Source organism: Vulpes lagopus, chromosome 8 (genome assembly GCF_018345385.1).
Source record: "Vulpes lagopus strain Blue_001 chromosome 8, ASM1834538v1, whole genome shotgun sequence".
Lineage (NCBI taxonomy): Eukaryota > Metazoa > Chordata > Mammalia > Carnivora > Canidae > Vulpes > Vulpes lagopus.
In genome coordinates, this window is record NC_054831.1 from 94315014 (window position 1) to 94342537 (window position 27524).

Consider the following 27524-nt stretch of genomic DNA (forward strand, 5'->3'; position numbering starts at 1 on the left):
CTTACTGACTACATCAGGCAATGAGCACTGGTTCTGAAGATAGAATGATTTCTTTCTCCCTCCAGCAATTGGTTTTCCATCCTTTTGCTATAGAGAATGGATTCTAAGATTAAATCAATACCCCAAGGTATTTCTTTCCTTCTCTTCTATTTTATGGTATTTTAGTTAATTATTCTCCACTAAACTAATTCATTGATTAAAATTAAGCTTTTACTTTATGTGCTAATGATTATTGTTTTGAATGCACTTGTGGTGCCCAACAGAATCAGGTTCAGAGCAGAACTTCTTTATAAGTGAAAAGATTAAAAAAAAAAGAAAGAAAATATTTTGTTTTTCATTGATCCCTAAATTTTCTAAATCCAAGGATTTAAACAATAATTAGGCTTCCTTAATAAAGAATAGGATGTGATTTTTAAGAGAGAACTCCATTCCAATTTCAAGCAGTCAACAAAAAAATAAAAACAATAAAAATAATGAAGCTCCCTCTTTTGAGGTACATGGGAAATTAGGAAACATAACTTTATTCAAAATCATTCAAGTTATTATCTATTGAAATCAGGAAGCTTGTGACATTTGAAATCTTTTCACATGGCGTATTTCCAGGTAGTGAAATCATTGGTGGTCAACTTTTTAGATGCTTTCCTCTTTAATTCCTGTGCCTTCAACCTGGTAGTAGCTGGATACTGAGATAGGTGAGGATAATTAGCTTGCTGAGTCAGTGGGAAGGAGCCCTGTAATACTGAATAATTGTTTCTTTGATGTGTGGTGTGGTTAACATGCTTAAGATTCTTAACTCAGGACCATCTGGGTGTCAGATCTGGGAAGAGGAAGTAAAATCAGTTTTATACACTGTGTAAAACATGAAATAGCAAATCTCAGAGTCTAGACTTTGCCATTCTTTTTCTTCACCCTTTTGGCTTTTTAAATACTTTACACCAATTAGTTTAAGCACTTATCAATCAAACATGTCAAATGAAATGATATGACTATAAGTCTGTGAATTACCTTACCTGCTGTGATCCTCGTTCCAGATAACTTGGAACAAAAATTTGGACAAAAATATAAAGGCACAGTGACACTACCATTCATAACACTAATGGGTCAGTAATGGGTTTAGTTTACTGGGTACTACCAAATATTCCCTGATACTGGTCTCATCATGCTTTCATTTCTATGACATGAGATATTCGTGGTAGACCAAGCCCAGGGGCTTACCAAGGAGAATGTAGAACCTGGAGTTGAAAGTCATTCATTTTGATCCTCTCTGTAATCACAGATTTATTACCATGAACTTTGGAAAATCATTACCTCTTTATACATCTCAGCAGTTCAAAATTGGGAGAGTTTGCTTGGGCCTTTGAGGATCTAACCCTTCGAGTCCTTAGCTGCCGTCTTCCAGGTTCTGATGCCTCCGATGCTTAAGAGAACAGCAACAAGCTGGGATTTGGAGAGACTGTGAGGGTCCCTGCTTTTTGAGCCTTATTTGTGGTTCAGGCCCAGACTGATAAGAGGAGGTACAAGTTGCAGTGAGATGCAGTGGGCAGGAATGGATTCATACCATTAGATGGAAATGACAAAACATCCTGCAGAAACTGTCATCATCACATGGGTTTGGGGCCTCATATAAGTATAATTAGCTAGGATTCCAATTCAAGGTAAGGCACGTTTTTCTCTTCCATTTCTACCACTGGACACCATAAATTTTGTTTTTTATGAAAATCACCAGTAGCTTTATTTGCCTTTTCCTCAAGACAGCTGAATGGTATTTCCTTGTCTCCCTCTAGGACTTAACACTGTTTGCAAAGGCTGGATGAAGTTGACTTGCGTGAAAAGAGGTTTCCATATTGCATCCTTATTAGGAGGAACTCAGCAGGTGGAGAGATGAACAGCAGTTGTTGTCTTCCATAGGCAGGGCTCACTCTCCTGAGTTGACTAATGTTTACCTAAGCCTCTCTCTACCTCTTCTTCTTCTCTCAGAGTTTGTTTTTTTTTTTTTTGTCCCACCTGGATGCTTCACCTACACTTAGCTTCCTTGGAATTGTTCTTGGCTCACTTTGTGCATTTTTAATTTCCATGGTTATTGTATTTCTTAACTTGAATGCTTCTCTTTGTTCTATAATGTTCAGCACTGCTTTCCTGCTGTCCCCCAGGATGCCCTTTGCTGTTTGTGTGCTTCCCACCTACACAGATATGCAACAAGTTTCTTTAGCTAATCTCTTGGTTTATCTGGCCTTTTATATTTCCCTAACATGTTGTCTAGTTCAGTCTTATTTGATTTATCATCAACACAGCAACTCCACCATAACCGCACCTTTCCATTTGCTTCTGTAGATGTGAATGTCCTTCAGAGAAACTGATTTTTATTCCCAATAAAGAAACAATTTCTGAAGACTTGTGAAAGGATCTTAGAACATCTCACAAACAATATCACTTTCATCTTTCATGTTATCTCTATTTTTTTTCATGTTATCTCTATTAAAAAAACATAGATAGAAAACAAGCATTCAATTTTGAGATAAAAAATTGTAGTAAAGGCCAATGGCTTACAGCCAGTGAGTAGACAGGAATCTGGAGAGCTAGTTTAAATCTTATCTTAAAACAGAGTATAATTTGTCTTCTTATTCTTCACTCTTCTATCTTTTGGAGGAACTATTCCTATAACACAATTGCATTGTTTTGACTCACTTCAACAATACGTATATGGTGCTTAATATATGAAAGTCACTCTAAGTCTCATATAAGAAAGACATAGAAGAATGGTCCTTATCTTTGAAGAAGTGAAGAGATGGTCATGGATAGGCAGTATCCACTAAGTGCTAAGACAAAAGAAAAAAAACAAGTGTCCTGAGCAACAGATAAACTAGATGGTTGATTGGATTGGTGAAGAGTACTTTGTGCAGGAGGCAGCCCTGCAGTAGAATCATATGAAAAGAAGATGGACAGAAATGGGATTATTGCCTCTAAAGAAAAAGCTCTGAGCCACATTCTCTCAATCCCTGGCCCACCACTTGAATGTCCCTATTAAGCACTAATATAGCGTCTATATCCTATCTTGCAAATTGAGGATATGCCTTTTGGTAGGAGCCACCTGAGTTTGGATAAGCGTGCATTATATAAAAGAAAATAATTATAATTTCAGCTTTCAAAGAAATGAGTTTAAAGATGATCTTAGCAAAATGAGAGAAACTCCATTGGCCGAGAAATTTTGATGAAAATAATGAGTGAAAATGATAACATTTAGGAAAACATTTTCCAGGTTCTAAGTTGTGTGTGCACTTCACTGAAAGGCATATTGTAAAATTATTCACAATGCTTTATTTCCCAATCTTGTGATTAGTCTCCTGAGACAGTCATATGGGCTCACTTCCTCTAAATCAAGTATTAGAGAAGGCTGTTGCAGGCAGACCACCTTGAGGTGTTAAATGTTTTTCTCAGGAGATAGTCACATGTGCCAGGTCTGCTGGGAGGAAATGAATGAATTGTCTATTGTGCCTTAAAACTCAGACGAGAAATTTTAAAGGTGAATTTCCAAAGTGTTAAGGCTCAGAGTAATTACCGGAGTGTGGTGGCTAGCCTGGAGGGCCCGCCCTTCCTAGAATCAGCAAACTCTTCCCCTGTAGAAAATTACATAAACATTTGAAGATTTCCTTCTGCCCTCAGAATTCTATTTGTCTGCCAAGGTTATGGTCATTTGGGCTGGAATTTTGGCCATTTGTGATCTCTATTAAGGCACTGGTGGCTGCACTCTTTCCTGCACTTGCTTATTCATGATCTTGTGATTCCCTGAGTCTCTGGGGCCTCTTGGGTCAATTGCTGCCTCTGAGAGCTATCAGCAGGGAGGAAAGAACATATTTATGTCATTTCTATCTAAATGGCAGGACTTACTTTGGAGCTGACCCAGAGGAACCTCTTCTCTATACCAAGTAAAAGCCTCTTGCCAAATCTTGTTTTGGCAGAAACCCAGAGACTTGGGTGGTAGGGCAGCCTTCTTCATGAGAGCAATCAATAGATCTACAAAACATACAAGGTTGGTCACATGGCCATTTTTTCTCTTTTCTGTTACCTCCATGTCACTCCTCATCCCCTACATATCGATATAACTTCTAGGTAGAGGAACAAAGCTTGGGTAGCTTCACTCCCTCTTTGCTTCCATTAAATAATTTGGTTCTTGATGCCTTAATACCCTACTACAATACTACTTTCAGAAATAAAAAGTATTCCAATAAAAAAAAAAGTATTTTTCCCCTCTATTCAGATGACTTATAATTTGTTTATTTTTCTAGATGTTCTCATCCATTGTTGAGTGTGTTATGTAGAGAAATTCCAAAATGGAATTTTGAGGGTAGAGTAATTATTATGGAGAGTCCTTGGAACCAGCATTCTGGTGGGCTGGCAAAAACAACAGGATTGGAAAGGAGGATATGTTGAGCTAAGACACACACCCAAGCCTCAGTCAATTCTACAGGGATCTCCAGAACTAGAATGGCCCCTCAGGGTTACTCTGGGTTGGGCCAAGATGGCAGATCTCTATATTCTTACGTCAATTAATCATCAGATATGAGCCTCCTTAGCAAGGGCATCCCATAGGCAAGAGGGCTCTCCAAAGCTGAGGCAATCCTGAAGGGCTGACAGCTGATAGATGTCTGCTGGCAACGTTCCAAGTAGCTGGAATAGGAAGGAAGGAGATCTGGGTGGTGCACAATGTCTGCCAGAACCTGCCCCTTGCTCCATTGAGATGCGCATTTCAATACATCTAGGAAGCAGCTCTTTAGGATTCTGTTGACTTCTCTCCCTGGGTTAAATTATAAACAGCACGTTAGTGAGACACACTATAGCCCAATGCTATAGGTGGCCTCAGGCTCACCACTTATACTTATGGCCTCCTGCCTTCACTATTGATTCTCTATATATTCTCACCTTGCATTTCTGTTGGTCTCAGTTGCTTACCTGATGGCATGACCCATCCCATACCCTTTGCCTTAAGTAGTCTCAGCCCCTGGTCACAGTGTCCTTCTCAAACCAGAATTTCTGCACTTGCCCATTTGTCATCTTACTTAGGCAAGGGAGGACTAAGAGGTGCCCAAGTGGATCACTAAGTGGATAGCAGCCCTACTACCTAATGATAGGTCAATTACTCTGCCAAAATGATTACTGCTCCTATTGCCACCTGGTCCCTGGGCACATGGAGCCTGAATACCCAGGCTACAGTCAGAGTTTATGATACATTGGGATTACACTGTATTCATTAGCCAAAGTGTTTTCCCTTTGAGAACCTGGGTGCTTATGTACATAGAACTCAGAATTGTAGAAAAAGGATGCACACATGATTCAAGCAGGTCACTGGTAAAGATGAGAGATGGAGCCACTTTTGTTCCTACTTCTTAGTACCTAGAACCATGTATTTATCCTTTTGGGAATATGACCTATATGAAGGCCTTTCATTCAAAGAGCCTACTAGCCTTAGAGGATGATACTCCATCCTAGTAAGTCATTGGTGAAATTCCAAAGCTGGAATTTCAGCTGTGACTTTGGAAGGATATTCCAATGCTCTATCTCCATGGTTGTTTAGTACTTCTTCTGTGTTGAATGCTGTCTGGTGGGCTTGATCATATGATACAAATAATTTTATAATTTGTGTCCACTTCCATATGTTCATTTACATACCTATACCCTGGATTTCCTTGTCTCTGGTTTTCTCATATTTCTTCTTTCCAGACTCTGATCAGCCTGCCAAGCCAACTGTCACTGTCCATGAATCTATCTATCTGTCTGTCTATCTATATTCCCATTTTGCATCACTTCTCTTTCTACCTAAAGTAGATGGCCAGGTGCAGATACGTGACTTTGTGCTATCTCTTGGAGTCCTTGTTAGGATTCTAAATCCTGTATGCTGGGAAAGTATACTATCTTTCTTTTCTTATAGACCCCCTATGCCCTTGGCTTGGTTATGCTGGAAGTTAACCATAGCTATATAGACAAGTGGCCAGACTGGGAGATAGGGGTATATCCTGAGAGAAGCAGGATATATATATATATCTTGCAGAGGGAAGCCTCTGTATTTTCTTCTTGAAAAAGGGGAGTGCATTAGCTGTTGATAGTAGGGGGCACTTCAGAAGCTATATAGGGTTTTGGGAATCTAAAGATTTAGGATTCTTGTGGACTTCTACTTTAGACAGCCTAGATAACCTATCTGATATGTCAATGTCCTGTTCTTTCCTAGCCAGGGTCCTGATCTTGGGAAGGAAGATATGTCTTAATTAGGAGCTAAAATGCAGGCTCAACTGCAGCCTCAGCCAACATCACAGGGACCTTGTGGGCTAAAATGGCCCTTAATAAGCATCTTGAGATGGGCCAAGGTGGTCAGGTTTTTATGCCCCTGCATTGAGGAGATATTGGATATGGGTGTCCTTAGGAGAGGGCATGATCTTGGGTGAAAGCTCTACAGACAGCTGAGGCACTTCTTAAAGGTGCTGACAGCTAAAAGCTACCCGACAGCTCTCTGAGCAGTGGGATTAACAAGTCCTCTATTGAAGAGGGATCTGGACACGAGAGTAATTTGCAGTAAAAATGTGCCATTTTTCTTTTTTTTTTTTTTCATTTTTCTACATGGCTGTACATTTTCTACATGTACATTCTGCTGTTTCTCTCCCAAATGATCTTTCGCCTACTCCTCACTCCTTTTTTAGCCAACTGGGACATGTTCTTCAAGCACTGGTTTCCCAGGGAAGATTTGCTGACCAAATTTTCTTTCTCATCATCCTCAGTGTCCAGTCTACTTGCCTAACAAACTCTCTGGCTGGTTAAATGTTCTAATGAGTCTCTATGACATTCATAACATGCTTTTCTGTTAACTGTATTAGTCTGTTTAGCTACTTTAACAGAATACCATAGACTGGGTGGCTTATAAACAACAGAAATTTATGTCTCAAATTTCTGGTAGCTGAGAAGACTAAGATTAAGGCATCAGCTGCTTGAGGACTGACTTCCTGGTCCATAGATGACAGTCTTCTTGCTGTGTCCTTACATAGCCAGAGGGGAGAGGGAGCCTTCTGGGATCTCTTTAATAAGGGCATGGATTCCATTTGTAAGGGCTCCACTCTCATGACATAATCACCTCACAAAGGCCCCATGTCCAGATACCATCATTGTTGGGGACTAGGTTTTAACGTGTGAATTCTTCTAGGGGTTGGGGAGACAAAACATTTAGTCCATAACATCAACACTTAATACATTGAAGTGTAATTATATAGTTACCTGCTTATATTTTACCTTGGACTATACATTTCATTCCTTTATTTTTTTTTGGACTATAAGTTTCTTGAGGGTTATAATTTTTCTTTTATTTCTGTATACACAAGGATCAGAATGAGTATGGTGCCTTTCATATATCATATATATTAAGTAAATAAATGTACCCAAAATACTATCATTCATGTCAGTATAAGGACATAGGCCTAGAGTCAAGAGATCCAACTTGAGCCTTATTTGGTTGTAAATAGACGATAGATATGTTATTCAATCTCGCTATATCTCAGTTATGCCATCTGAGAGAACTAGGAGAGAGAAATATGCTCTCCCTACAGTATATCATTATTATAAAGATAAAGGAAAATAAAACATGTGAAATAATTTTGGGTACTAAAAGGGCTATATGAATAACAGGAGTGATTACTGTTTATTTCCCTATCACTTTCTTCACCAGTGGCCAGTGTTCACCTACACTGCTGCCTATAAATGTTTCATTTACTGTTGTAACCCTCTAGGTTAATCACAGACATGCACTCTACTGTTGCTATGATGTATCTGCTCTGTTCTCTTCAATTTTGGACAGTTAGTCTGTATGTGTGTTTGGAAATTGGTGAACGAATAAGGCACTGAAAACTATTACCTCTAAAAGAACAGCCCAGAATAGCCAAAGGCTAGCCATAAAGTGTAAAAGGATGACAGATATATAGTTTATAACTGTAGGAAACTGCTAGTCTTCTAGAAGGAAACAAACATGTAACAATATAGGAGAAATAACATATTATAGGTATCCTATAAATATAAGAATGAGATGGGATATTGTATGGGTGCAAAGGAAGGAATAATTGTGGTGGTCAAGGGGGCCTTCATTAAAGAGACAATGCTTGTATAGAAGTCAGTGTGATCCAGGCAGATGAGAAACTGAAGGGCATCCAGGATGAGCAGAAGCTCTAAGGATTAAGAAAAATGAAGGACTCTAAATTGTGTAACCAGAACATAGGATAGATGGGGCGTGGGAAAAGAAGGCAGCCACATGTATCCGCACTTTGGTGTTATGAAGGCATCACTAGACATGTTACCTGAAAAACCTTCCCAGATCTTGCAAGAAGAAGAATTCTTGCTCTTGTTACATTGGGCCTCAGTTATCATGCTATGGGGTCATCATCTTGTTTTTTTGTTTGTTAATATATCAGTTATCCAGCCTAGATTTTGGGCCCTTTGTCCCCAGGTCTCATAATGGTAACTGGCATAAAAAATGTATATTCAGATATGAATGAAATGGCGAAGTATCCTAACAATAGTTTTAAATAAATAAGCAAGTCGTCAGGAATTCAAGAAAGAGAGATTTGTATCTTAAAGAGGTGAGTTTAAGATGAAAAATTACTAGAAGTGGAATCTGTGGACTTGAATTCAAGCCCTCTAAGTCAGGTATGAGCTTTGTGATTTGGACCCATGGTGAACCTTGCTTAGCTCACTTACACATACACTTAGCGTCATGGCAAGAATGAAAACTGACATTTGCGAACTTACATTTCTGTACTAGATCCAGGTCTTCGCACTCAATTGTTACTGAACTTTTGTTGTTGAATTAATTATAGCTGTGTGTTAATTATAGCCATATCCATGGAGGGAAGAACCAAACATGGTAAAGATGGTTAATTTTAAAAGATCTGCTTTTATTTACTTTTTAAACATTTGTATTTATTTATTTAAAAGTTTATGCATTTTGGGGGCACCTGGGTGGCTCAATTGGTTAAACATCTGACTCTTGATTTTTGGCTCAGGTCATGATCTCAGGGTTGTGAGATCAAGCCCCGAGTCAGGCTCTGCACTGAGTGTGGAGCCTGCTTAAGATTCTCTCTCTGCCTCTTCTTCTGCCTCTTCCCCGACCCTGTACGCACACTCTTTTTCTCTAAATAATATGTATATGTATTTTTAATTGAAGTATAATTAACACAGAGCATCATATTAGTTTTAAGTGTTCAATGTAATTATTCAGCAATTCTATACATTGCTCGGTACTCATCATGATAACTGTTATCTTAATCTCCTTTTTCTATTTCACCCCCTGCCCTCTGACAACCACCAGTTTGCTCTCTGTATTTAAGAATCTGTCTTCGTTGTTCTGTCTCTTTCCCTTTATTTGTTTGTTTTGTTTCTTAAATTCCACAAATGGGTGAAGTCATATGGTATTTGTCTTTGTCTGACTTATTTCACTTAGCATTATATACTCTAGGTATATCTATGTCATTGCAAATGGCATGCTCTCATATTTTATGACTCAGTAATATTCCTATATATATAATATTCATATTATGTATCTCACAGCTTTATCTATTCATCCAGTGATGAACACCTGGATTTCTTGTGTCATATCTTGGCTATTGTCAATAATACTACAATAAACATAGGGATGGATATATCTTTTTGAATTAGTGTTTTTGTTTTCTTTGGGTAGATATCCAGTAGTGGAATTAATGGATCATATGGTAGTTCTATTTTTAATTTTTTGAGGAACCTCCGTACTGTTTTCCACAGTGGCTACACCAGTTTACATTTCCACCAACAGTGCATGAGGGTTCATTTTTCTTCACATCCTCACTGATACTTATTAATTCTTGTCTTTGATTCAAGCCATTCTGACAGATGTAACTTGATATCTCATTGTGGTTTTGATTTGTATGTTGCTGATAATTGCTGATGTTAAGCATCTTTTCATGTGTCTGTTGGCTGTCTTTTTGTCTTCTTTGGAAAAATGTCTATTCAGGTCCTCTGCCCATTTTTAATTGGATTATTTGTTCTTTTGGTATTCAGGTGTAGAAGTTCTTTATATGTTTTGACTATTAATCCCTTCTTGGATATATTATTTGCAAATATCTTTTCTAATTCCGTAAGTTGCCTTGTCATTTGTTGATGGTCTCTCTCAGTGTATAAAAGCTTTTTATTTTGGTGTAGTCTCAATAGTTTACTTTTATTTCCCTTGCCTTAGGAGATAGAGCTAGAAAAATATTTCTACAACCCAGCATTGTTAAAAGAAAAGTCTATGCTATCTAAAGCAGTGTACAGATTTAATGCAGTCTCTATCAAAATAGCAACAACATTTTTCACAGAACTAGAAAAATAATCATAAAATGTGTATGGTATCACGAAAGACCCCAAATAGCCAAAGCAATCTTGAGAAAGAAGAACAAAACTGGAGGTGTCACAATCCTATATTTTAAACTATATTACAAAGCTGTAGTAATCAAATCAGTATGGTACTAGGACAAAATAGACACAAAGGTGAATGGAACAGAATAGAGAGTCCATAAATAAACCCACAGTTAAATGGTTGATTTATCTATGACAAAGGAGACTAGCATATACAATGAGGAAAAGACATTCTAGTATCTTCAATAAATAGTTTTGGGGAAATTGGACAACCACTTGCAGAAGAATATAATGACCACTTTCATACACCATACATAAAAATAAACTCAAAATGGATTAAAGACCCAAATGCAAGACTTGAAACCATAAAACTACTAGAAGAAAATATAGGCAGTAATTTCTTTGACATTAGCTATAGAAACATATTTTTAAAATTTGTCTCCTCAGATCTGTTCTTAAACTGGATACACTGTGGCATGATGGCGTGTCATGAACCACCTGAGTGTGAGTCCCCTCTCTGCTGCTTATTGACTCTCTGACTTAATGCACATTATTTAATCTCTCTGTGTTCCCATTCTGAACAGCAGAATCAGGATTTGTTGATTCAGTTCACTGTTTTGACATTGGAAATTATAATAACAAGCAAAATTATAAAACCCCTGTTTTTATATGTAACTTATGTTCTAGTAATGATGATAATAATACCTATTTTAGTGTTGTGGTGAGGATTGATTAGGTCTTTAAACATAAAGCACTTTAAACTGCCTGACATATAGAAGGTACATAATGACAAGTAGGTATTCCTATTATTATACAAAATCCTAATTTGTGTAGACTTAAAAGCTATGAATATCTGTGGTATCCCTTTATTCTTCAACACGACGGCACATTGCAAGTACCAGCCCTACAGAAGTGTAGGCGTCAACATATTAAAATTTAGTAAATTCTATTTTACCTTTCTAGTGAAAAGATATCCCTCTAGTCCTATGGAAGTGGTTTTCTCAGTATCCTTGGTCCCAACCTTGATTCTCCTGCCTCTGTCCTAGTGTAGTGCCAGCTTAATCCTCTCTGTGATGGTTCTGGGATCCTTCCCATTTGCTCGCTTCCTGTCTGTCTTGAGTTGTGTGAGTTTTCTTGTGTGAGGCTCCCATATGCTCCATTACCCAGAAATGTTTTTCAGCTCTCTTTTCACACAGCACTGCCCTTCAGTACCACTGAACATTTCTACCTTGAGTTGTAAGCTATTTATTTATTTAGTAAATAAATAAATGCCTCATCAGTAGGTGAGGAGTATGGGCAGTGATGATGTCTTTCTTATATTGCTTTGCATTTTCCCATAGTCCTTTACACAATAAATATTTGTAGTTTATTTCCACATGGCTTTGGTGGATGTTCTGTTTGTGGAGGAGCAGTGAGGGGGTTTGCTGCTATGGATATTCTCTAATGGAGTGTGGAACAGTGAGATGGCTCTCATGGAGAAGGATGGGTAGGTAACAGCAATTATAAGTCAGGATGAGTCTAAATACTGTAACTTATGTGTTCTCTGAAATTAGCTCATAAAACTGCAGTAGAGAATGGAGAAAGTGGGTCTTCCTGGCTTTTGTTGTTATGAGCCAATCTCAGGCAGATGGAAAAATCAACTTAGCAAATATGGTGAGTTGCTTCTGAAGTGTTAGATATTAGTTTCCATCTTGCTGCTCAAAGTGTTGTTCATGATCCAATAGAATCAGCAACACCTGGAAGTTTATTAGAAATGTGAAATCTCAGTCTTCACTGCTGTATTAAAATATGCATTTTAACAAGATTACCAGGTGATTCTTAATCAACTAAGTATTGATAAGCATTGAATTCTAGAGTTTAGTATTTACATATTCCTGTGTCTGGGCTGCTTCCTAAACAAATAAGAATCTGTAGGTGGGGTTCCAGGCATCAGTAATTTTAAAACTTTTCAGGTTTCAATGTGTAATGAAAGTTAAGAACCACTAATATTTCTGGATTGGTAAATATTTACTAAAAGAGCAGCTATGAATCCGTTTACCTTTGGGATACTTTTCTTTCTTTTTTCTACAATTCCTGGTGATTTCTGGATTGGTGAATATTTACTGAAAGAGCAGATATTTTTCTACAATTCCTGGGTGATTTCTGGACTGGTAAATATTTACTAAAAGAGCAGATATGAATCCGTTTACCTTTGGGATACCTTTCTTTTCTTTCTTTTTTCTACAATTCCTATTGTAGATATTGAGTATGGCGAGGAGGAGAGTCAGAGGGAGAAGCAGTCTCCCCACTGAGCAGTGGAGCCTGATGCAGGGCTTGATCCGAGGACCCTAGCATCATAACCTGAGCTGAAGGCAGATGCTCAACTGACTGAGCCACCCAGGTACCACTTTCTTTTCTTTTTTAACTATATGCCAAATGCACAGTAGGTGAGTTGACATAACTGGTTCATAAATCCTCAGCCAGACTATACTCTTGCCTCTGCCTCTGCCTTGTACTGAGTCCATAGGTTTAGCCCAGTGCCAGCTATAGCCTTTATGGGCTGACTGGTCTCAAAGCTTGTGGACTGTTGCCCAGGGGCCAACCCCCCCTGGCAGTAGGCCCAGTCAGATATTGCCAAACCAAAAGACAAAGGATATGTCATTGCTGTAGGCTCTGGGGCTGGAGTTAGTTTAGAAAAACCCCTTTCCCCCTTTCCTAGTGATCTAAGGTAGAATGAGGCTTGAACTGAGTGTCTAGTTGCATCCAGAGGTGAAAACTGAGGTTAGCATCAGAGTGCACCCAAACAACAAGTGTCTGGAGCCAAAATTCCTAAATAAATTAAGCATCCTTGAGAAAGAAAACCAGCAGGTCCAGGATATTGACCATGAATCAACGTGGGCCATTTAATGCTTGTTTTTATTTGGCCACAGAATAAGCTGGCCGGAGCTAAAGACATAGTGCTTGTGTAAACAAGTAACTACTATTGCGGTTCTGAGATCCTTTGACCTATGTTAATTAGTATGTTATTCTTTGGTGCTAGAGGAATCTACTCCTTTACAGTAATGGTCTCCTGCAATGAGTTTTCTTTCCTTATTGTAGATATGATGTATTCTGAAAATGAAAAGACTTTGGTGATCAGAGATAAGAAAGCCCATCAGGACTTAAAGGCTTTAGACAACTGTTGTTTCGTGGCCATCTTTAACCTTCTTTAACCTAAGGTTAAAGAAGACTTCTTTGAAAAGTACAGTTAGGTGGTCATTGACTGTGCTTGGGTGTGAGGTGAGGATCATGAGGAGATGCTCTCCTTTAGGGGATAACTGTTTTTTTCTTTATGAACCTAGAACATGGCAAGAAACATCAAGGCATTTCTGCATTGCTAAAGACTAAAAATTATCTTCTTAGCTCACTTCACACAAAATAATACCTCAAACATAATATATAGCTGTGGCATCTTCTATAGGTGCAAAGAACTGGAGTGGTAGGGAATGACCGTGCTGTCCAGTCATTTATTAGTAATGACATATATATTTCTATACATTTGTCATATCAGAGATATTCTTTGGTGATTCTGAAAGCCTGAAGAGAGTTCAGTGATGTGGAAAGACTGGAATGAAAATGCATTTTTCTTTCTGAAGGCAGCATATAGAGGCATAAGTACCATCTTTGCTCCACCATTGCAAGTGACAATAATATATTTTCACATTGGTAGAGAATCAAGGAGAAAATCAAGAGAGAATTTAATTTCCTCATTCTTCCAGTAAAGTAGAATAGTGAAGTCATTGTAAGAATGGCACTCCAAAGGTCGTCATGGAGAATCCAGATAGATTAGGATCTTTAAAAATAATTAGGCCAAGTTTTTTTGTTGTTTGTTTGTTTTTTACTATTGAGGAAACAGGTCCAAAGTGGTCAAGTGGTTTTCCCATGGCTATTGATCGCCAGAAGTGGTTTCTCATGCTATAATGCTTATGGGTTATCAGGCTTGTTCACAGAACAGAGTTCCTTGTAATCAAGAAGGGCTGTGTAGAAAATAGCATCCTCCTCATCCACCACCACCTCTTGAGAAGGACAACTTGCTCTGGATTACTCAGGGGATCAGTGATCTTATGGCTCTTTCCAGTCACTGTTAGTTCATTTCCCTGTTCATAGTTAGTTCTTGGGAGGAGAGAAAAATAAGGGAGATAAAACACATCATCATTCTTCCACCTGTTAGTGCTGTGGTGGGAGGTTTGTGTGCAGAAAGGGTGGGTGGAAAGATTGAAATGATGTTTGGTGACTACCTGTAGATTTTATTTGTTCTGAAATATTAAGAACGTACACAAAATTGAAAGCTTCACTGCAAATTCGTTGGCACTCTTATCTTGCAAAAGCTCCAATATTTCATGACTCAAAATTCAAATGTTGAAGCTTATTCACTCATATAAATCACTCATCTCCAGTCTATGAGTTTATCTCATGATTTATATTTGTTAGAAGCATTATAAGTTTCAGACATCAAGTTTTGTATTTGTAAATGTGTGAAAGTGGATGAGTGAGCGAAAGAAGGTAAGTTCCCAGGCTTTTCTAAGCTGAGAATGTCAACCTATGTGTGAACAAATGCCTTCCTAGCCGATACTGGGTGTAAACCACTTGAAATTTTGGAGGAGAGCCAACATTTCATCATCTTGGCTGATCTCTTCATACACAATGTAATGCTCTCGTGTGCTGTGCCAGAGCAATGAAATGCCAAAGGCTTGTCCAAAATGCCAATGATAATACACCTATTTTCATCTAGCACAACCACTGTAGTTCACGTAGTTACTTTCCCAACTGAAAAATGTTGGTGAACCAGCACAGTGAGGCCAAGATAAGTACCAGCTTACAGTTACTGGCAAACAGCAAAGACAATTAAACTTCAGTATTGAGTCACTTGTCAGCTGGGCAGGCTGACTTCAACTCCTCTAACACTGAGTTTTCAAGCTGCGTAGGATTTGCCATATTGAGCACGGTTCACATTAATAGAGTTGTGCTGTTAAGTTCTAGAAAAGCCAAATGTTTTTTAATAGAGGCTCTATGCCTGTATTCTGGAGCCTGTGCAATCCTTACCATTCTAGTGTCTGAACTGAAATTGGGTCGTTGATGCCAGGAGGGGAGATTATGACATGGATTAATGCATTGTGAGCAGACGAAATGCAGCTCCTCTTTGCTGGTTGGGAACCTATGTGAATACCAAGTCAGCCTCCCACACACACGAATCTTCCCCATCACTTCAGTGGGAGTTTTATGTGGGAATTAAGAAGAGGAAAATGTCACCCAGTGTGTGTGCTTGATCATGATTTAATATCTAAGCCAAGAAGTCCTCAGAGAGTGAAAGCTTCTGCCCACATAGCACTAAATCATGAACACATGTAACAGTAGGGCTTAGACTAAGCCTCTCGGTGCTTTGGTTGGAATGAGTTATAAGCTATGTTTGATAAACCCAAATGGACAGTCACAAGAGACCTTCATATTAGGATCCTTAATTGCGTGCAAGTGATAGAATGATAAGTGTTTCCTTTTGTTTTTTCATTGTAGGAGGCCACACAGGCCCCAGTTTTAATGTCTGCTGAGGGAATAAAGGCTAAGACAATTTAAATACCTTCCTAGTCTGAAACGGTGGAGCAGGAGGCAAGAGGCTGCCTTATTAATTACACTTGTTGTATGATTAAGATGCATTCATGGAAAATGAGAGTCCATATAATCTTGATTACTATTAAAAAATACAAACACCAAACAAGCACAACCATGTTTTATTAAAAATAAATAATGGAGCTTATGGGATCAGTCCATGGCATTTAAATGCAGTCCCATTCTCTGTTTCCCATGGGGTAATTACATGACTCAGTCCACTGGACACCCAGCTGAACCAAAGCAGATTTGCAGGGAGTGAGAGAGATCGGCTTGGGATTCCTTTTGCTTGGCTTTTAAGTTGCTGAATTAGTGTAGAACTGGGTGTGATCTTCTGAACCAGGAGGAGGGCATTTATAAGTAAAGAGGCAGTCATCTTATGGCCCTGGATCTACTCATGTTTGGAAATTAAGGAAATGAAAGAAAGGTTGAGAATGAGGTTTATGCAACTTTATCCAAGAAACCTAGGAAGGCTGTGTTGAATCAATGAGGAAGGAAGCCAAGGACACCTCTCCGTAAGAGCTTGCTGCTGTTCAACCTGTTATAATCCAGTCATTGTTCTTTATTGCAAATACATTCCAACTGCACCCCTAACTCCTCTCATGATGATATGGTACACTTTCATCACCTCCCAGAAAAGTTGTCTTTACTTAAAAAATTTTAAATATCTTAGCTGCAGCTCCTAGAAGCAGTCCACGCAACATGTTGCAGGTAGAGCAGATTGTATTTCAGACCTTGTATGAGGACCCTTGAAATCATATTGGGGTACCTATATCCCATTTCCAAACTCACCATAAGTAACTATTTAAGACAAGTGAGTAAAACAGAACATCCTGTTTCAGGTAGGATTTTACCAACATAGTGGCATCATTATTCCTCTGGAACTGAAGCTCATGCTGATTCCATCTAGTACATTTTTGGGTTTCTCATACATGTGGACTGAATTCTGGCCTTGCTATGCTGTTCTCAACCACTGGGTTCTCTAACACAGTTTAAATAGAGTAAGGAGTATATATGCGTGTATGTGTTTAAATGCTTTATTTTTTCAGAGGAGTTTTAGATTCATAGCAAATTAAGAGAAAGGCACAGAGATTTTCCATATATGTCTCTTGCCCCCACATATACATGGCCTCCCTCATTATCAATATCTTCCCCCTCATAGGGGTACATTTGTTACAATGGATGAATTTACATGGATAGATTCTCATCATGCAAAGTCTGTAGTTTAGCTGAGGGTTCACTCTTGGGGTTGTTCATCCTATGGGTTTGTAGAAATGTATATTGACATGTATCCAGCACTATGGTATTAAAAAGTACTTTCACTGTCCTGTCCTAAAATCCTGTGTACCCTGTCTAGTCATTCCACCCTTCACTCCCAACCCCTGGCAGTTGCTGATCCTTATAAAGTCTCCATAGTTCACCTTCTCAGAACATCATCTTATTGGAATCATATACTAGGTAGCCTTTTCAGAGTGGCCTCTTTCACTTAGTAATATGCATTTCAGTTTCCTCCTTTTCATGGCCTTATAGCTTATTTCTTTTTAGCAATGAATATTATCCCATTGTTGGATATACCACAGTTTATTTGTCATTCAGCGACTGAAGAACATCTTGGTTGCTTCCAAGTTTTGGTAACTATAAACAAAACTGCTGTAAACATCTGTGTGCTGGTTTTTGTGTAGGCATAAGTTGTCAGTTTATTTGGGTAAATACCAAGGACCATGATTGCCAGATCACATGGGAACATATGTTTCATTTTATAAAAAACTATCAAACTATCTTCCAACATGGCTGAACCATTTTTTTTTTTTTTTATTCCCACCAGCGATGAATTCCTGTTGCTCCACAACCTCGCCAGCATTTGCTGATGTCACTGTTCTGGACTGTCACAGAAAAATCCAAAGCAATGCTACTTGGCAGAAGGAAGGAAGATTCTGAGTGTTTGGCAATTAATATAACTTATCCTTTTGACCAAGAAAATTTAGTTAAAGAGACTTTTTAAAAAAAGCTTAATGTGTAATACCTTTTCTGGGTTCCTCGATATTAATGGGAAAATCAGAGTCATCCAAAGATACTTTTTACTTATCCCAAGGGAAAGCAGCTATTGGATTATTCGCTCTGAGTTATATCATTGCTTTACTGTTTGATGATGTGTCTGGGCATTAGAGGACTAACTATTGCAGACTAGTGTGGGTGTTGGTTATTTTGAAGCTCAGTTTATGTGAAAATAACTCTTCACAAGTTGCTGTATGTTGTATTGTTTGGCCCAGAGAGTTGATACAAGTCTTAAAGCTGGAGATTGTGTGATAAATAATGCAGGGTAGAAACTTGCCTCACTAATTAATTAGAATCCTGTGAACCAGAGTGAGTGAGTCAGATACATCCAAACAGGTAGAATTGGTCTGTAAGACTGTTCTAGATGTAAGGCAACCACCATTTGGGATCTAGATGCTGCACACACAAAAAAAGAAAATGATTCAAAAGTTTGGAACGGAATTTTGCTTAAAGATACTGCCACTCAACACAATTATATTTACAGATGCATACAATAATATATACCAAATAAATAATAAAGAATTAAACCGAAGGAATTTTGAGAGTTATTATTTGTATCAACTTGCAAGTGAATAAACACATCCTCAGTGTGATAATTTCTTAGACCTTATCAAATTTCTCATCTCACCTTTGTCTCAAACCACTTTGGCCTTATCAGGGAAGTTTTTCATACATTGTTTTGCTAGGAAGTTTTCAGTAAGTTGGTACTTCATGCTTTTTTTCTTTTATCCTCTGTTTTTGTATTTATATTTTCTGAGTCTCCGCATGAAACAATTTATAGTATGCATTTTTCAAGAGAAAGAGAGAAAGAAATTTCTTAAACTTGTAAACAGAACATCAGTGAGAAATACTGGACTGATCTGCAGAAATATCATCCAGATGTTATCTCATGATGGATCTTAATCACATAAAAGATGCTTGCTAATAACTCCAGTCAAGTTAACATAAAATAAAACCTAGTAGTGGCATTTTTGGAGATTTTTTGATAGTTGAATAGTCTCAGATATTGTGAGACACACAAGTCAAATATCAGTGACATTTCTCTCATATTCTATTTCTTGTAAGCTTATGTGAGAATTATATTAAGGATGTTTTTGAAGCCAAAAAGTGGACACTTGAGTTTTAAGATCTGATTTATCTGAGGTAAATACACGCTAGTGCTTCCTGAGACTTAGGATGGGATCAAAGATTTTGAAAATTTCCTGATATGAAATAAATAATCTATTGAACAAGTTTTGAGGTCTTCATCACCCTTTGTAGAAGCCTATTTTTTTCCCCAGTGATGGGAAATGCACCATAAGAAATAAAACCCCTTTGGGATCTTTACTATCACCAATGGAAACAGAAATTGCAGCAATTAAACCACGGAATAGGAGGCATTCTTTCCCAGGTGCTGTTAATCTAAGGAGAGACCTATTCAATGTCACTAGAGCCTCTAAGCATAAATAGAGCTTTTATTTAGATATAGCAGAGGACTCTTTTTAAAGATGCCTTTATCCTCAGACTGTACCCATTTGTTTGAAGAGAGGTAACATCACCCAGTTATTAGATACAAAACATCTGAGTTCCATTTCCAGCTCCACCTGTAAGAAACTCTGTGACCTCATCAAGGAAGAGGACAGCCTGAACCTTGCTGCTAGCAACGGACTCAGTGACCTTGGGCAAACCACTTAGTCACTAAGTCTCCATTCATCTGTCTTTAAAGTGGACTCCTCTTTGCTCTCCTCTTTATGGAGATAATATTGGTAAATTGCTTTGGGTTCCTAACAAGAAAAGCACACTTCAAATAGAGGCACCATTATATTGTTTTGCAATCAAGCTCTATCTTCGTTTCCTTCAATTATTGCTACCGCCGCTGTGTTTACTTCAACAGGTGTGTCTACTCTAACTGGTCAAACCAATACCAACCTGATATACTTTTACCTGTTTCTGTTAGTTACCCTATTTTGCATATTGTTCCCAAGTTGATTTCTTCGGGAACAATCTATGAATGAGCCATAAGAACACATTAACCATAAAAGCACAGTTTTCAGAAGTCTTGTGCTGTAATATATGTTGTGGTAAAATAACATCCAAGAGCTTCTTGTATTTTCAAATGATTATGTACAATAAAAATAATAATTAATGTTGTAAATTTAAAGTACACCTTTCATCTGATCATCTCAAAGTAACTTAGAAACGCTAATTAAACTCCACAACACCCCTGTACCATACATATTATTATTTCCATTTTGCAAGTGAAGAAAATGAGGTTCACCAAGGTTATGTGACTTGCATAGGACACAAAATGAGTCAGTGTCAGGAAGGGGGTTTAGTGTTTCCAGGGCCCAATCAAAAGCTTTTCATCTAAAGCTAATTAGCATTCTATGATTTCAAAGATGGAAGGTACCAGGTAAACATCACTGACTCCTAATATTCAAGGGTGGAATTCCAGGGGCTTATCTTTTCTGGTGCCTCTTTCTTTCTTTCTTTCTTTCTTTCTTTCTTTCTTTCTTTCTTTCTTTCTTTCTTTCTTTCTTTCTTTCTTTCTTCTTTCTTTCTTCTTCCTTCTTTCTTTCTTTCTTTCTCTTTCTTTTTTCTTTCTTTCTTTCTTTCTTTCTTTCTTTCTTCTTTCTCTTCTTCTTCCTTCTTTCTTTCTTTCTTTCTTTCTTTCTTTCTTTCTTTCTTTCTTTCTTTCTTTCTTTCTTTCTTTCTTTCTTTCTTTCAATTTTATTTATTTATTTGATAGAGAGAGAGGGAGGGAGCATGAACAGAGGGGCAGAGGGAAAACAGAGCTCCTGCTGAGGAGGGAGCCTGATACTAGGTTCCATCCCAGGCCCTTGGGATCATGACTTGAGCCAAGGCAGATGCTTAACCAGCTGAGCCATCCAGGTGCCCCTTCCCCATTTATTTCTATTCTTAACTATTGGAAGGTTTTCTGGTATTTCAAGCTCATTCATCAGTTGTATGACTTTGGGCAGATGACTTAACCTCTTTCAGTTTGTTTTATTATTTGTAAAATGGAAATCGTATTTCTGTATCCTGGACTTGTGCAAATAAATGGAGATAATGTATGAAAATCCTGAATGTGACACCTGGCATATGGTAAGCATTCAATAAATGGTTGCTATGAATTGAATGATTACTTGTGTTTAGGAAGGAATGATTCTGACAAAAACTGATAATAGATATGAAGATATGAAAAGGATAGAAAAGACAGAGTATGTCCAAAATAAAATAGGTACAGGCTGAGTCCTTCAGTATTTGTGACTAGAGAAACAAGATGAAAAGGGGTCAAGTGTGTGACCAGATGGCTCTTAGGGACGGAGGCAGGAATGTGTGGCACATTAATTACAGGAGAAATCAGGGTATGTAAATTGGCACAGACTATTATCATGCCTTTTCTCTAACAAAAATTTTATTGTTACTTTGGTATTTTATAATGGGAAATTGTTCTCGGTGAGTCCAGCTTTTCTTTTGATGTTTCTCAGGGAATTGCATTTGGCTGAAGCCCCAAAGCATTTAACGTTATTTTCAAAGAAGTTTTAAAAATGTTTGTGAAAATAATAAGACCAAAGTAAAGCTAATGTAAAATAAACCAATAATTCCAGATGGGCTGGAAGTGAAATACAAATACCATTTTGCTTAATAATAATAAAAAAAACCCCTACTTTGTAAAAAAAAAATTATTTGCCATTTAGATAGAAGAAATACTTGAGAGGGAGGGGGAGGATCATTTTCTTTTTGTCTAAGGACAGCAGATGTTTAGGAGACATGAAGCCATTTTCCCCTTCCTAACCATGCAGGAAGATCCATGTAATTAAGTCCACAAGACAGAAAATCTCATGACATTTATAATCCAAGACTCCAGGATAATGCATGAAAATAAAACTTGTGATTGTGAGAAGACCAGAGTCCTAATTTATCGATCAATACACAGTCTTCAGCTGGCATCAAAGTCCTTATTTTCAGATGATTATCCAGCTTGATTTATTAGTCTGCTCCTCCAGTGTTTACGTGCTTACTGTGCTTCAGTACCTGCCTTTAGAAAGGGTCATGAGAAAGTTTTACTTTTTTCTTCCATTAACTATATATAGGTTATTTATATCAGGGTTACCTCTTGATTTTCCTATCTCCAGTGTCTTCCTCATTCAATCTATTCCCACATTTGCTGCCAAAAATAACTAAAGATGAAAACCCCAAAATATAACTATGTCACCACCCAGATTAAAATCCTTCAGTATCTCATTAGCTCTTCAAGAGAGAGAGAGAGAGAGAGAGAGAGAGATGGACTTAGTAGCATGGCATTCATGTCCCTTCAAAATAAAGACCTACTCTAGTTTTCAGATTTCATGGATTAGCCCTTCACCTAGAAACACTTTCTACTTCCTGCCATTCAAACACTAGTACTGATTTGGCAGAAACAAACCAGTGTGATGAAAGAGAAAAATCTATGTGGCTCACCAGATTCTAGAACCTAACAAGAAGAGAGAGTAAGGACAAAACCCAAAGCCCCTGTGGGGTGGTGAGGAGACCAGATAAAAGGATGAGTGAGAATTTGTGATAGGTGAAGAATCTGTGTAGACTTATTATTATTATTTTTTTTGTGTGTGTGTGTGTAGACTTATTATTGTCATTATTATTGTTACTACAGTTCTGGTTGATTTTTCCTCCATCAGCTGGTCTCAGTAGGACACATGCCTGAAAGCATCTTCATGTTTTCTCACTGCTTCTCACTGTAGATGATATTAAAACTATTGTTCTCCAAGACTGGATGGAAGAACTTTCCAAGACACGCTTAATAAAAAAACTCCAGTTGTCTAGTTTTAGTCAATAACTAAAAACTTCAGTTAAAAAGCAGGTCTTGGGCATGGAGGCATCAGAAAGAGCAATCAGATAGTGGGGAGACGTGAGGGAGGTTACCACAGTTGCCATCTGCATTTCTGCCTCTGGACGAGGGACTGTCTACTATTGGCTGTTTCCCTTGGGGATATTTTTGGGGGATTCTGAGAGTTCCTCTGCTGACGATCTCAGATAATAAATTTATGAATAGGAACTCTCACCTGCTGACCACTTACAGCTTTCTACCTCATCCGCTGGGCTTCTCAGGGGCCACTTCACTGTAGAGGACACAATATATCCTCATCTGTTCCTCTTGTGAAGAGTCTGTTTGGGTTGGGTCAGAGAGGCTCCCCGCCCCCCTTCCCAGGATCCACAGCTAGAAACAGGGGAGTAAAAGCCCCTTTGCCATGTCATGGGTAGAGCAACCTCTCCCTTCCCACACAGCTCTCTTTTTCTTCGTTATGAAAGAACAAAGTCTTTCTTTCTCCCTTTTCGCTGTCTGGTCTTTCACCTTTGAATTTTTCTAACATCCATCAAACACTAGTCCCTGTGTCCCCCAGATTCCTGGAGGCACATGTCACACTTTTCCATTAGTCTCTCTTCACCCTGTTATATTATGTTTGAAGTGAGGCTGCAGCTCTTTTCTACCTTCATCCAGGGAGAAGTAAAATACTCAACAATTTTTTCCAAAGAAATGTCTCTTTTGATTGCTTTTCAACATCAACCTTTTACATGGTTGGAGAGGGTCATCACCTAGTTCTGGCAGCACCGGCCTGGGGACAGTCCTCTTCTAATTTTGTTGAGGTGATTTAGCACCTTACCTTACTTTAGACTTTGTAGATATATGCTACCTACTGTTGTGTTCTTGACTTTTGCATCTCTGCTGCAATTCCAGAGCAGCAGAGTCACATTCAGTATCCTGTGACACTCTGCTGGTTGCTTTGACACTTCTTTGGAAGGCCCTCACTCCACTCCCTCTGACAGGCCTAGATCTCCACACATGGCACATGCTGTTGTTAGTTGTTGAGGTGGTTCTTTCTGTCTGGGAGATCCTTCTCCATCTTTTTTTTTTTTTTTTTTTTTGAAGATTTTATTTATGTGAGAGAGAGAGAGAGAGAGAGAGAGAGAGCACAAGCAGGTGGGAGGGGTAGAGAGAGAGAGAGAAGCAGGCCCCCATTGAGCAAGGAGCCCAATGCTGGGCTGGATTCCACGACCCCGGGACCATGACCTGAATCAAAGGCAAACTCTTAACTGACTGAGCCACCCAGGTACCCCCAGCCCTTCCACATCCTGAAAAAGCTCTTCATCCTCTAAGACTCTGTTCAAATATTGTCTCTTTTGTCCAGACTTTCTGAGCTCCCTTGGTCAGAAGCTATACTAATCCCAGCTGTGTTTTTTCTCATAGTTAGAATCACCTAATGGACGTTCTGAGCTTCAGAGTAAGACAGACCTGGATTTAAATTTGAGCTCAGCATTTTACTAGCCCTGTGTTTCTTCAAATAAGTCCTTCATCTCTCCAAGTCTGATAATCTGTATAAGTGAAAGAAAAATAAGCTCTTCAGTTATTGGAGGTGTGAATATTAAAAGAAATACTTTATATAAAGCTTAGAATACAATATCTTAATATGTCACTACTCAGTATGGTAAGTATGTCACCACTTACCTATCATACTAGTACTAGTATACTAGATACTAGTACTAGATACTAGTACTATCATACTAGTATCATAACTAGTACTATCAGTACTAGTTAGCAGGTCTCTTAACTATGAAGAGTACTATTACTCTGACCAACAGTACCTGTACTTCTACTGCTATCACCTTAGAAGTAAAATAATACAAACACAGCAAAGAGGAAAGTAGTGCTAATTGTCTGGCTTGGCTTTTATTCACTGCCATCTGCCAGCCACTAGAGCAGATTCCTTATATGTGCCACCCAATTTAATTGTCCTAACTTCCCTGTGAGATGAGTGCCATTATCTGACATAGGAGGACACTGAGGTTCCCAGAAAGGAGGTAACTGGCCCAGGTTCCCACAGTTAGCCAGAGGCAGAGCCAGAAAGGAAAATCTACGTCTGCATCACACTGAAGCTTGTGTGGATAATGACCACGTTGCACAGCAGAATCTGCAGGCTCTTAATGTATATTTGCTAAATGTCCAGATTTTCCTAAACAGCATCATCTACTCTACTGCTTTCTTTGCCTCTTAATTCCAGTACAAACCCTAACTCCAGTGTGATCACAATTCTGCAAAAATTCCCCACTCTGAAATGCCATTCAGAATCCCCACGAGTGCCCTCTAAGTGCACAGGAGAATCTTTCTTTGTGAGCTCTTCTGATTTTAGGCTGAGTTCTCTGAAAGAGTGTGTCTCTTCATCTTCCCTCGCCCCAGAAGTCTTTACAGTCTCTCTCTCTCTCTCAAACTGATTCTTCCTTATAGTGCCTGGAACTTTAAATGAACAGCTTGAGCCCAGCCAGGCTATTGCTGTTAAATTGTGTCATGCTTACTTAATATGTGTGGCACATCCTCCCAGGAAGCCTGAAGTGCAAAGTGTTATTAATTTTCCCTCAGTGTTCCAGTTTTGTCACTGGCATAGCTTTTCTTTCTTCCCAACTGTGAAAGGTACTGCATTTCAAGTGCAAAGGCTGAGCAAAAATGTGTGAGGGGATGGCACCAAATGTCCTCTTTTCCCCATTCTTGGACAAGTGCATTCTTGCTGCCTCTTTTCCCTCCACCGATGCGCCGAACCCACTGGAGCTCATGTGATACGGCAGACGGGATACCCTGCTCTTGACCGGAGCCCTCGACCCCCTGGTTTCTTCACAGTGGTGTGCCATGCATTTTCTTGCAATTCTTCTCCTTCCTGGCAGCTTGAAATGGCTCTCCAATCTCCAAAGATTGCAATTCAGTTTAATTTCAGGTAGATCAAACAGTGTATGTTCTCATTCATTTGGGGAATATAAATAATTGTGAAAGGGAATACAAAGGAAGGGAGAAGAAATGTTGGGAAATATCAGGAAGGGAGACAGAACATAAAGACTCCTAACTCGGGGAAACGAACTAGGGGTGTTGGAAGGGGGGAGGAGGGCGGGTGTTGGAGGGGAATGGGTGACGGGCACTGAGGTGGACACTTGACGGGATGAGCACTGGGTGTTTTTCTGTATGTTGGTAAATTGAACACCAATAAAAATTAATTAAAAAAAATTTTCAGGTAGATCCAAAAATTGGGCAAGAACTTTTTCCCTTTCTGTAACGTGGATCCATTTAGGGACTGACAAATAGTTCAGCTGAATTCTCATAAAAAGTTTAAGAATTTTGGGCAGGCTTCCAAATAAATGCAGGGGCTGGCTTAGTGGTAACTCTGAGATGTTCCAATTAAGAGCTTACATTTCCTGCTAATAATTTTTGTCTATAATTAATACTCTCATGAGTAAGGATGCCTTTGATATTTTGTTTTTCTCTTCAGTATGGAGTAGGGGTAGATAGGGGGAGTAATTTTTTTAAATTTAATTTTATTTATTTAGTTTTTTTTTATAAATTTATTTTTTATTGGTGTTCAATTTGCCAACATATAGAATAACACACAGTGCTCAGCCCATCAAGTGCCCGATAGGGGGAGTAATTAAGAACCATAAGGAGCAACAACATAGAAATAGCTATAAATGAAGTGAAGGTAGACTGGTATTAAAATATTTGGGGAGGGAGTTATATATTTACAATGTATATATAATTGGTATTATATATTATATATACTGATGTTCTCTAATATATTTATAGTACTAATTCTGGTTTTATATACATATAATGTTGGGTAATACGTATGCAAGACTCCTTTCCATTTGTGCACTTTTCTATTCATCCTTTAAGAAAGACATGGGTGGAATAGCACCTCTCTGTACAGCTTCTCTAGTCCTCCCAAGCAATCCTTCTCACTTCCTGCTTCCCTGCGCTTTCCACAGGCAGACGGCTGCTTCGGCTCTTTAGTCAGTAATTATCTGTTTACAGGTCTGTGGACTCCCAGAACTGTATCTCCTTAAGGACAGGGATTATGTTTTATTCTTGTTTTCCCCAATACATTGTAGATGCTCAGTAACCTCCTATCATATCAACACATACTTTCAGGAAGTTGTTTGAATGTCAATAGTGATATCATTATCAACATTAAGCTGCAATTGTTTATAGTATTGTCACACACTGTAGTGTATCTCAGTTCCCCAAAAAATGTTTGGCTTCAAAAAAGAATAAAATTTCAACATAAAGCCTAAATGTATTTGGCCAATCCATCATTTTATTACTGATCTGGAGCAGTAAATAAAATCTGTGAGACATCTTTGGCTGTTTGTTGTCTCCTTTTTTTAATCCTATAAATTTGGAATAGTAAATCCTATAAATTTGGAATTCCCCTATAGGAATAATACACTTATTCCTCAAAATCAAGGCGGCAAGAATTTGATGAAGTTCTTTGAGTTCTTGACCTGACATTGAGTTCCTTCCAGCTCAGATCCATCCCAGCCTATTCAGGGAACTAGAAGGTCTAAGCAGGCAGGGTCCTCATGGGCCAAGGCAGGGGCATTGATAGTTATGAAGGCTGGAGGCTATCTTGCTTTGTTCAAGGGAAGTGAGCAATAGC

General features: G+C 38.5%; 1 long non-coding RNA gene across 1 annotated transcript in view; it reads left to right on the forward strand.

Annotated features, from left to right (window-relative positions):
* The window catches only part of LOC121496483, a 324318-nt gene extending 303736 nt beyond the window's left edge, over nucleotides 1-20582 (forward strand). Inside the window, exons 3-4 of the long non-coding RNA XR_005989250.1 lie at nucleotides 12634-12775; nucleotides 17843-20582. This is a non-coding gene — a long non-coding RNA (uncharacterized LOC121496483). The remainder of the gene's footprint in view (nucleotides 1-12633; nucleotides 12776-17842) is intronic.
* The last annotated feature ends 6942 nt before the right edge of the window (nucleotides 20583-27524 follow it).